The following is a 10,652-nucleotide window of genomic DNA, read 5'->3' as shown; positions in this document are numbered from 1 at the left end:
TTTACATGTGATTGCAAACTTTACGTATGAAAAAGATAATGTCACATGCGAAGTGAAACATTTCACATGATGTTGTGGTTTCACATGTGAACCTAAGTTCCACATTTGAAAATCACATGTGTATCTTAAATTCACATGTGAAAAAAAAAAGTTTTTAGTTTTATATGTTAATGCAAACTTAACATGTGAAAGGGATAAATTCACGTGTAAAATGAAACATTCACATGTGATGTGATTTCACATGTGATAAAAGACAACAACAACAATGCAAACTTTTACATGTGAAAATCTATGGTGAAAATCAACATTTCCTATGTGAACTGACACATCTCACTGATTGATTTCACATGTAAACTCAAGAGCTTTTCCTTCCATGTAAACTAAGACATTTCACATGTAACATGATTAAGCATGCTGTAAAAGACATGTTTCAAGTGTCAAGAGGAATTTTGATGTTTGGATCGAAAGGTACTCTTTGTAAAATGTTCTCTTCCCGGACATTTTGTTAACGCCACCTAAGTGTACTGAGTATATTAATATAAGTATTGAGCCACGGAGCTCGCGCTTCCCGCCCATACACTCTAGGTTCCCCATGCTGCCTTCGGGACCTCACGGAAATATTACAATTATCGAGTGTAATACATAAATGATCATAAACGTGAACAACAACGGTCTCAAAAACACATATATTACTATGATATGTGAGATGTCGCATTTATAGGCTGTAAATAACGTATCCCATGTCCGTTTCTGATGTTCACTATGGAGCAATATGGTAGGTTTGTTTTTGTAATACCGTTTATATATTCCGTAGTTTATTATTTGATCCATTACATGTCTGGCCTATTTTTTTTCATTTCATTAATTCATTTAATTTAATCCGTATTAAGTTAGTAAAATCTGCACCAAAAAATTACTTTACATAGGTCTGTTATCCTCTGTAAGTAAACGTGAGACAAGCTTTTGATGAAGACAAATCTTGGATGGTGCACTTGAATGCATCGTCATCTTTGACCGTTGGGAGCAGATTAACGTCACAGACGGAGACAGAGAAATGGATCGGGATGCGGTGATTTATCGGGTCGACGACGACCAAATTAGTGTATTTAAAGACAAATAAAAGAAGAAAATACTGAATGAAACTGACATGATCGGGCTGGTGGAGTACGGCTCAGCTGGTAAGCCGACAAGGGGAGGATGGCGAAAATACTCAGAAACTGTAAGTTACTGGTAGTGAGTGGTGAGTAACTGTTAACTTAAAACTAGCTTAACGCTAACGTTACTTTGACATCATACCAGCTAGCTAGTTCGATGCTAATAGCTGTAACGTTAAGTCGTATGCTTTCATAAGTACATGAATTGGTTGTTTTTTTTTATTTGCCACGTTTAATTAATTGTTCGGTGAAATCATTCGTTGCATAGCTTCATCTGTGAATTTAGCACGGTGTAACGTTACGTCGACGTTAATTTAACGTTGTGATTCGCACAACGTTATCATTAACGTTATCATTAATTGTAAGTACAATTGAAGACCCTCAGAAGGAAAATCAAAAGGCATATTTTAACTTAACCTACCTGTTATACAGCAGTAGAAATTATTTCTTCCACCTCAGTATACTCTCTCTCTCTCTCTCTCTCTCTCTCTCTCTCTCTCTCTCTCTCTCTCTCTCTCGCTCTTTTCTTTTGAGTATATAACTACAATAACGTCTCAACCCAACCGGTCAAGGCAGATGGCGTCCGCCTAGAATCCGGTTCTGCTTGGCGTTTCTTCCCGTTAAAGGGGAGTTTTTCCTTGCTGCTGTCACCAGGGGCTGCTCATGGAGGAATGTTGGGTCTCTGTATATTAAAGAGTTCGGTCTAGACCTGCTCTATGTGTAAAGAGTCCTGAGATAACTTCTGTTATGATTAGGTGCTTTATAAATAAAACTGAATTGAATTGAATATACGTGAACAGTCGCAGTTCAGAAGCAGATAAAGCTAGGACAGAGTAGATCTAACAGGGTAAAATACTATCCAAGTTAGGTTGAGAGATAAATTGGGATGGGAACTGTATTCAGTGTTACTGACCAATATAATTTATACACCCTATTAAACTAATGTTAAAATAAAGGGCCAGATCACTTTTGGGTGAGAGGGAGGCAAAGATCATTCTGCCAACACATAAGGCCTTACCACACTGAGGTTAAAGTTGAGGCCAGGTTACCATAGCAACATCTCTTTTCATTAAGCCACTTTGACAGTCAACCAAGAATTTTAAAGATGTTCTAATTCTGGGTTGTACATTATCATAGAAGAATTATTAATACTTGAAAGTGAATAACATTTAATTTACCTATACAGGTATAACATAATACTTCCATCTCTTATTACAGAAGACTCTGCTCACATAAAAACATTGGAGAGGAGGTGGCTGGAGCAGGTAATCTTTATTGGTATTTATTGTGTAGTTTTTGTAGTTCCTGCTGTAGGTTTACTGGTGCTGTGTACAGATACAGACCTGCCAAACAGTGCTGAACTGCTGTGATGTATAGTGATAAACAATGTAGCTCATCCTTAGTGCTTTTAACTTCAGTTGCTAAAAGTTAATCTTTGGTCTCAGTGTCTCTAAACAACCCCTTGTGCAGAAAGTGCAGAAAACATTGAAATCTAGTTTCAGAACAATTGACTTAAAATGTTAATGAAGTACTCTCCAACCAGTAGATAGAAGTACTGTGCCAGAGTGCAGTGATATTATGCATGGACATCCACTGTGTTTAGCTATATTATATTATATTATTATATTAAATCTCACAAGGCTGCTACAAAATATGCACACATGCTTTTACACAAATTAAACTGGTCGGTTAACTCGTATTGCCTGTAACCCACTGACAAGGTGCAAAATTAACTTTTTTGTCCACCAGCCAAATAGCTAGTCAATGTTCAAATTTTACCAGCCACTCAATAGATTATCACTGATTTTTTGGCTGGTGAGTGAAGCAAATCTACCAGCCACTTGCGTATTTTACCAACATTTGGCTGGTGGTTGGCGCTAATTTTGTGCCTTGCCCGTTAACCTGTATTACCAGGGCTCATCAATCCTGCATGCCATTGTTTCCTGTCCAGCAGTGGTGTTACATGTTATAGTTTTTAAATGCATGATGGCAAACGTGATCATTTACAACATGAGATACAGTTGAGTTATGGTTGAAATAGGGTCGGATTGATAAAAATCATATAAATGCCTATGGCTGCAGATTTGTGATGTGTGTCCATCCTAACAATAATATAATCTCACTGAGAAGCTTTTTGTGAATTTGTTGAGAGTTCAGCCTTTTCAGAGCTATGATATAAGCAATGTTACTTGCTTGAAGGACAAAGATTTATCAGCACACACTTTGATCTATATTCCATTTCCATGTAATGGTGCACAATTTAAAAGTTTTTTCTAATTATTTGTTATTCCATGTATGTAATCTTTGTTCATTGTATTTCCGAATTTTGACTTCTTTTCTCCAATCTGGCATGTATCAGGTAGGTGTTGAAATTGAAATAGTCCTTGTATTTTTACAAAACCTCATCATTATCCTGAAACCATTTACAGTGCTTTCCTCGTGTGATATGAATCTTATTTTCTTTCTCAATATTTGTCTTTCTATTTTGACAGCTCAAGTGTAAGGGCGCTTTCCAGGCACTGCAGAGGCAGACATAAAGGCTCAGAAGCTTAAAGACCTGAGGGTTAAAAGCTGGAGTCAGAGGTAAGCTTAATTCACCAATAGTTACCTTGGTACAGATGCTTTAAAGGTCCAGTGTGTAGTATTTAGTGGCATCTAAAAGAACAGACTTGGTAAAAATTGAATAGATTATTTATAAGTATATTTTAATTAGTGTCTAATCAGCTGAAAATAATAATTATGTTTTCATTACCTTAGAATAAGCCCTTTATATCTACATAGGAGCGGGTCTCCCTCCACGGTGGCTGCCATGTTGCATTGCCATGTTTCTACAGTAGCGCAGAACGGATAAACCTAATAATGGCTCTAGTGAGAGCCTTACACGTTTTTAGATTCGGTGGGTGGGTACCAGAAATGCACCGGTTGTAAAATGAAGAAGAAGAAAAGAGAATAACTAGTTGCTGTTCCACACCAAACATTTTGTATTGTGAGAAGTTTTTGAAACCAAAATTTGATAAATCATACTTATTTAGGAAATCACAGGAACGTAAATTGTCGTCGTCAAAGAAACAAAAACATGAAGAAGCTAAACGAAATTGGTACAAGGGACAGCATAAAATGAGGATAAACCCAGATGGAAATCCCTGATGAGAGAAATGTTTGCAGACTGATGCCGAAGTTTCCTATTTTCTGCTGGACAGGTAAGAGTGTAATGTATTTTTATTTTGCCCCGTTGCTAATGGTTCAAAACCTAGATGATGTACAATGTTTATTAGCAGCACATTAGTTTCCCTGAAAAGAAATGCCGCTATGTAACGTTAAATATTAGCACACTTTAGCTTCAGTTTGTGCCTCTCACAGAGCTGGTGGTTTGATAAGAGACACAGGGAAGCAATGTCGTGCTAATAACCCAAAGATTTATTCATTTTCTGTGGCAGTAAGATAACACATGGACCGATAACTAACTAAGATACTTAGTGCTGATGATGTGCTAAAGACAGTAAGTCAGAGTAATGAGTTAGTGTGAAAGATAAATTGAGGAGAAGTCTGCTCATCACCCGGTTAATACATTCTGTGAATATTTTTCACAGTGCTCCATAATTTCATTGTTTGCTCCTAATTTGTCATTTAGGAGCACATGTACACATTGGGGGGTAAAGTTAGCTTATAGTCCAACACAAGTAACGTTTTCCCCGTTTCAATGTTGAAAAACATGTAATTGCTACCAGAGTTTTAATTTTACATTCATCAGTCAGAAGTAGAATTTTTCTGTTATTTATTTTGGTATGTTTATCCAGGCCAGCCAAGGCTCCCAGCATCTTAGGACATAACATAATGTATTACAGTGGTATGTGACTGTATCATAAAGCACTTATTTTCTTGATGTTGCTGTTGTTTCTCCAGCCATGAGAGAGGTCCTGTAGCATCGATGCATGGTATTGCCTTTATCTTCATCCTAAAGTGACTGTGTAATAGGTCAGGGGTATTTCACCATGTGCCATTGATGACCAGGAGTACATAGGTTTTCATTACAACCAAAGACAACAAAAGTTGATTTCACTGAGTAGCTACTTGTTTCTGACTGAAAGTGTGTTAATCAATGTTGTTGGGATGAAAATCTGCATACTGTCAGCCCTCCATGGAATACAATTGAAGACCCTTGACTGAAATTATTATGTATGTTTTGTTTCTCCCCTCAAGGCAGTAAAGATAAAAGGACAGTCCATTCACCTCAACTGGCGGAAAGACATCAACTTTTTTTGGTGATGTTGTAAGACAGCAAACACAACCAAGCAGTTTCTGGCAAGTACACAACATATATATAAATATGATTTCTAATCGCAAGTTCATTCATTTCTATGTGATGGGACTTTTTATAGTGCTGTTTTATTTTTCTTAGGCACTATGGCAGTGTTGTCAAACTCATTTTAGCTTAGGAGCCACATGGAAGAAAATTTATTCCCAAGTGGGCCGGACTGGTAAAATCATGAACTTCAGATTGCTTTCTTTGTTTTACTTTGGTCCAAAATAGAACAAGCACATTCTGAAAATGTGACAAAACATTTAGTTAAAAATTCTGAGGAAAAAAAACGGCGCAATTTTAAGAACACAGTGCCTCAGTGATTGGAACTTAGATTTTGTCTCAGTGTATTTACAAAGCTATTCAACTTTAAGTCACAGCCTATCTGGGATTGAATGAAATACAAATAAATATAAGTGCTTGTGCATGAGCCTTGAGCGCAGCTTTGTTTTATTGATGCTCATTGCAGAGAAAACTTGCTCACAAAGATATGTGGTTCCAAACATTTTTGCAGCAAGGGCTGTCAAGTTGGGGTAACCTGGCAATAGATACCAATAAAATGTGTCCAAGCCAGCTGCGGCAAATTTGCCCTTCAAATCTGAGTCACACTGCATGTCTATTATTTCAAGTTGGATGTTGACAGGCAGATCAGAGGCATTCACAGTGAATGCAAGCAAAAAACTGTGCAGTCTTTCTCCAGTTCACCAAAAATCTGAAAGCGTTGCTCAAACTCCCGCAATAGTCCCGTAATTTTATCTTTGAACCGCTTCATGTCCACAGCATGTTGGGTCGCGCACACATCTTTCAGACAAGGAAAGTGAGCTGCATCACCACCTGCCAGTTGCGTCTCCCACAATGACAGCTTCAACTTGAACGCACATATGCTGTCATAATACTGCGTGACAACTTTGTTGTGGCCTTGCAGTATTTTTGTTCAAGTTATTCAAGTGCTCTGTAACATCCACCATAAATGCAAGGTCCTGCATCCATTCTGTGGACTGAAATTCTAACACTGGTTTGCCCTTTTTTTCCATGAACTGTTCAATTTCCTCTCATAAATCAAAGAAACACCTCAGTACAGCACCTCGGCTTAACCATCTTACCTTGGTGTGGTACGGCAGGCCATAGTTGTGGTCTTTCTCTCTGACAAGGCTAACTGACGGGCAAACTGACGGGGATTCAGGCCTCTGGATTGGATGAAATTAACAGTTTGGATGGCCACCTTCATGACATTATCCATCTTTAATGACTTGCAACACAAAGCCTCCTGATGCAGAATACAGTGAAAAGTCCAAAAATCGCGTCCTCCATTTGCAGTCTACACTGTCTCTCTGAACATTGTCACATCACCTACTTTTTTCCCGATCATTGAGGGCGCACCATCTGTAGCCAGGCTGACGGTTTGGGACCAGTCCATTCCGACCCTGTCCAGTGCACCGACGAGTGCAGTGAAAATATCAGCTACTGTTGTAGTATCCGTCATTGACACCAACTCCACGAACTCGGTGACAGTCAACGTGTCATCAACTCCGCGGATGAATATGGCCAGTTGCGCAACATCTGTAATGTCTGTGCTTTCATCAACTGCAACTGAAAAGGCAATAAATGACTTTGCGCTTCAATTGACTATCCAAATTCGCCGAAAGATCAAAAATCCTGTCTGCAACTGTGTTTCTTGTCAGGCTGATATTTGCAAAAGCCTAGCGCTTTTCAGGGCACACAATCTCCGCAGCCTTCAGCATGCATGTTTTCACAAATCCACCCTCACTAAATGGTTTTGAAGCCACTGCTATTTCATTAGCAATAAGGTAGCTAGCTTTCACTGCAGCGTCACTGATTTCTCGGCTATGAGTAAACACAGACTGCTGTTTCTTCAGACCCTCCAACAATTCATTCACCTTCTCTCTTCTCAGTTGTCCTTGAAAGTTGTTGTATTTGACAGCATGAAGAGTCTCATTGTGGCGACGAAGGTTATATTCTTTCAGCACTGAAACATGCTGTGAACACACCAAACACACAGTTTTCCCATTCACTTCCGTGAATAAATAAGAGGATGTCCACTTTTCATGGAACACTCTGCATTCTGCGTCCACTTTTCTCTTTTTTGACAGAGACATTTTGGGGCAATGAGGGTGCCAAAGCACATAATGTTCAAAGTAGAAGACATAGTAGGGCAGGCAGCACGACAAGGTAGCTCCGGACTAGCTGTACTTCCTTGGCCTACTTGCTCAGCCCTGGTATAAACAGTTTGCTTGCTTAACAGAATTGCTATTGCGACATCCAGTGGACACATTTAGAACAGCAGTTTCTTTCATTGAAAAATTTCAGCTCATTTTTATACTTTGCAAAATCATCTCTAACGAGCCGGATTAAACCTGATCTGGCCCGCGGGCCATACGTTTGACATCCCTGCACTATGGGTTGGCATTATTCACCATGTCTGTGACATTCGCACCCGTCATATCAGAAGTATTGCAGACACAAGTCAGGAGAGGTCTAGGTAAGTCATACACATCTGTTTGCCTATGTAGCATATTAACTTACCCTGTAAGTCCTACTCCTGGTTAAACAGCACTATTTTCACATGTACAACTAAAATGTATGAAATAGTAAATTAACTCTATGTGTAATGGTACTGTCTTCCACAGAAGCAGTTTTCCCTGCAGCTGCTGCTCTACACACAGCTCCTGGAGCAGATGAGGAACAGCAGTGCCAGTGAATCATGGGTGTTGTTCCTGCCCTGAGAGCATCTTCATCCAGAGCAGTATATTGAATACCTTTGGTGTGGCTTTGGTCTGACCCTTTTCAGCTATTATATGTGCAGCAATTTGACCGCTGGAAGGTGATCAGATAAGTTTAATCACACTGCTTTTAGTGTTCAAACAGACTAATGATTTGATAGATTATTCTGTCTTTATCAGAATCAACTCTGAAGAACACAGAATAAGCTGTCAAAATGTTTGTGTTTGAACAGTAAAAGCTGCATGTTTATCCTTTTATTGTCCAGATTGAAAAGGATGTCCAAAAATGTTTCTGTTAAATAAAAGATATTTATACTACTGTTTGGCCTCAAATCACAAGGTCACACAGAGAGGGCCTACATGTAACCTGTGAGGCCTGACCACGAGGTGCTTTATTCCTTTGTTTTCCCCGAGACAAAGGAATAGCGCCAAAATGCTGCGTACAGACAATGGGAGTCCATTGCAAACTTCATTTCCAAGGATGCTTTGCGATTTTCACACCTCAGCAGGGAACAGTCAACATACAGTCTCATTGGCAGAGATGCTCCTGCACAGCGGAGCGTCCTGATGACGCAGCCGTGACATCACCGCCCCTTTAAAAACTGAACGTGCCCTGAAGCACACGCCTTTCCCATGTCACTGAGTTAGGGGTAACTTCTGTTCCTCTGAGTTAGGTCGACTAAAGGGGGTACCCCACGCAGGTGTTTTCTCCTCATCGAAGACTCCCCTCACTGGACGAGACGAGACTTCGCCCGTGTTCACCCGAACACATTCCCGGATCCGAGAGAGACCGCTGCTACGTCCTCAAATTCCCTCGAGAAGGAAGAAAAACTTCTTCACCGAGTTGACTCTACTGTTCTCTCCGCCACGCCGCTGAGAGCCAGCTGCCGTACTTTTCGCTGACCGTGCGAGAACGGCCACCGTCTGCATCCGAGCCCAGGACAAAGCCGGACATAAAGACGGACTACACACACACACCCTGCTCGCTTTCTGAAGCGACCAAGTAAGAGGCATAAGTCTGGGCAGAGGCAGTGTTAATTGTGTGTTCTTATCAGCATCAGTTGCTGTTGTTTAGCATTTAGCTTTTCCTATTGTTTGTTGTGTTGTTTACGGACCGCCGAGTCCATTTTTCCTGCTCTACTCTCTAGTTTTTTTTCTAGTTTTTTAAGTTTGCTGCCTGTTTAGTTGTGTTCACCACGCTAGACTGTTTTGTGTTTGTCCCGCTTGGGACTACTGCTGTGTTTGTGCCATCGTGAGGGAGAAAGTAAGTTGCTTTGTCGATCAGAAACCAGACAACGTGCGTCACAGACTGCCGTCTGTATGCGCACTGTCTGTGGACAAAGGAACTGTTTCTCTTCCTCTCACGATCGCTTTCTCTCCTTCCTCCCTCTCTCTTCCGACTAACACATACACATGCGCGCACACACACATACACGCACCGACATCTTTTGCACATCTGATGGTCAGATAATGTTGGACAAAGCTTCGCTTTGTCTTTCCTTATCCACCATCAGACAAGTGTGTTTTTCACAAAATTGGGTGAGTGCAAGACGCCGACCACTAGACGGCGCCATCTTCCTTCTGTCTAACCAAGACACCGCCATATTTCTGCCATCCGGTTCTCGCGCGATGTGACTTCCCCTCATAGTCACGTCTGCGTCGCAGACTGACGACGTCATCACGTCAGGCCCTGTCGCCATCTTGTCTCACACACACACACACACACACGCATTCCCCTGCATGTGTCCAACCCTGTACATAGCTGTTGTGTTTTGTTTGGTAGGATTAGATTTTAGGATTGTTGTTTATTGAATGAAGCATTTGTTAACCTTGTTAATTTTGCTAAGTTTAATAAACAATGTTATATCTTTAAAGAGAATTTCTTCTGTCATTATTGTGTGTAATATTGTGAAAAGTGACTGATTGAAGGAGTCAGAGCTCGAATTCACCCTTCTATGTTCACCCTTGAATGTTGATATCTCTCAGATATTAACATTCTAGGTGAACTCCCATTTATGAGACTACCTTGTTTCAAATTCCGGGTGGTGCCCCGTATTTGTTAATTCACTTTAATAATTCTATTAATTGTTATAATTAGTTAATTATCTTTGATAATTGATAATTATTGCAAATAATCAACTATGTTCCTCACAGATCCAACAGTAGCTAAGGTTGACAATATCTTATTTTCATAATTCATAATCATCTATGATAATTATGAATTATTGCTAATAACCAAACACACTACTGCCCGTCCCAACACTACAAATGTCATTATTCTTAGTGTTGTTTTTTATACTTTTATTTTGTGGTTCATACTAGTAAATTACAGTTTATATAACCTGAAGTGGTAATGAAAATGAATCCATAACATGTTCTACAATGCCCTGTTCTGAGGATCAGTGGTATTCAAACTTCACTACTGTCTTATGTTGCTTTATAATATATAAATAATGA

The 10,652-nt window shown here is 39.8% G+C and overlaps 1 long non-coding RNA gene across 2 annotated transcripts; it reads left to right on the top strand.

Moving 5' to 3' along the window:
* The first annotated feature begins 226 nt into the window (after positions 1–226).
* LOC121889806 lies at positions 227–8,386 on the top strand. Of its 2 annotated transcripts, XR_006093624.1 has the most exons (5): positions 227–1,219; positions 2,373–2,419; positions 3,647–3,737; positions 4,187–4,354; positions 5,355–8,386. It is a non-coding gene; the product is annotated as an uncharacterized LOC121889806 (long non-coding RNA). The 2 variants fall into 2 exon arrangements; XR_006093625.1 differs by lacking the exon at positions 4,187–4,354 and having other exon boundaries at positions 229–1,219.
* Positions 8,387–10,652: the final 2,266 nt, after the last annotated feature.

Source organism: Thunnus maccoyii, chromosome 22 (genome assembly GCF_910596095.1).
Source record: "Thunnus maccoyii chromosome 22, fThuMac1.1, whole genome shotgun sequence".
Taxonomy (NCBI): domain Eukaryota; kingdom Metazoa; phylum Chordata; class Actinopteri; order Scombriformes; family Scombridae; genus Thunnus; species Thunnus maccoyii.
Note: the sequence above shows the minus strand (reverse complement) of the source record. Positions and strands in the feature narration are given on the sequence as shown.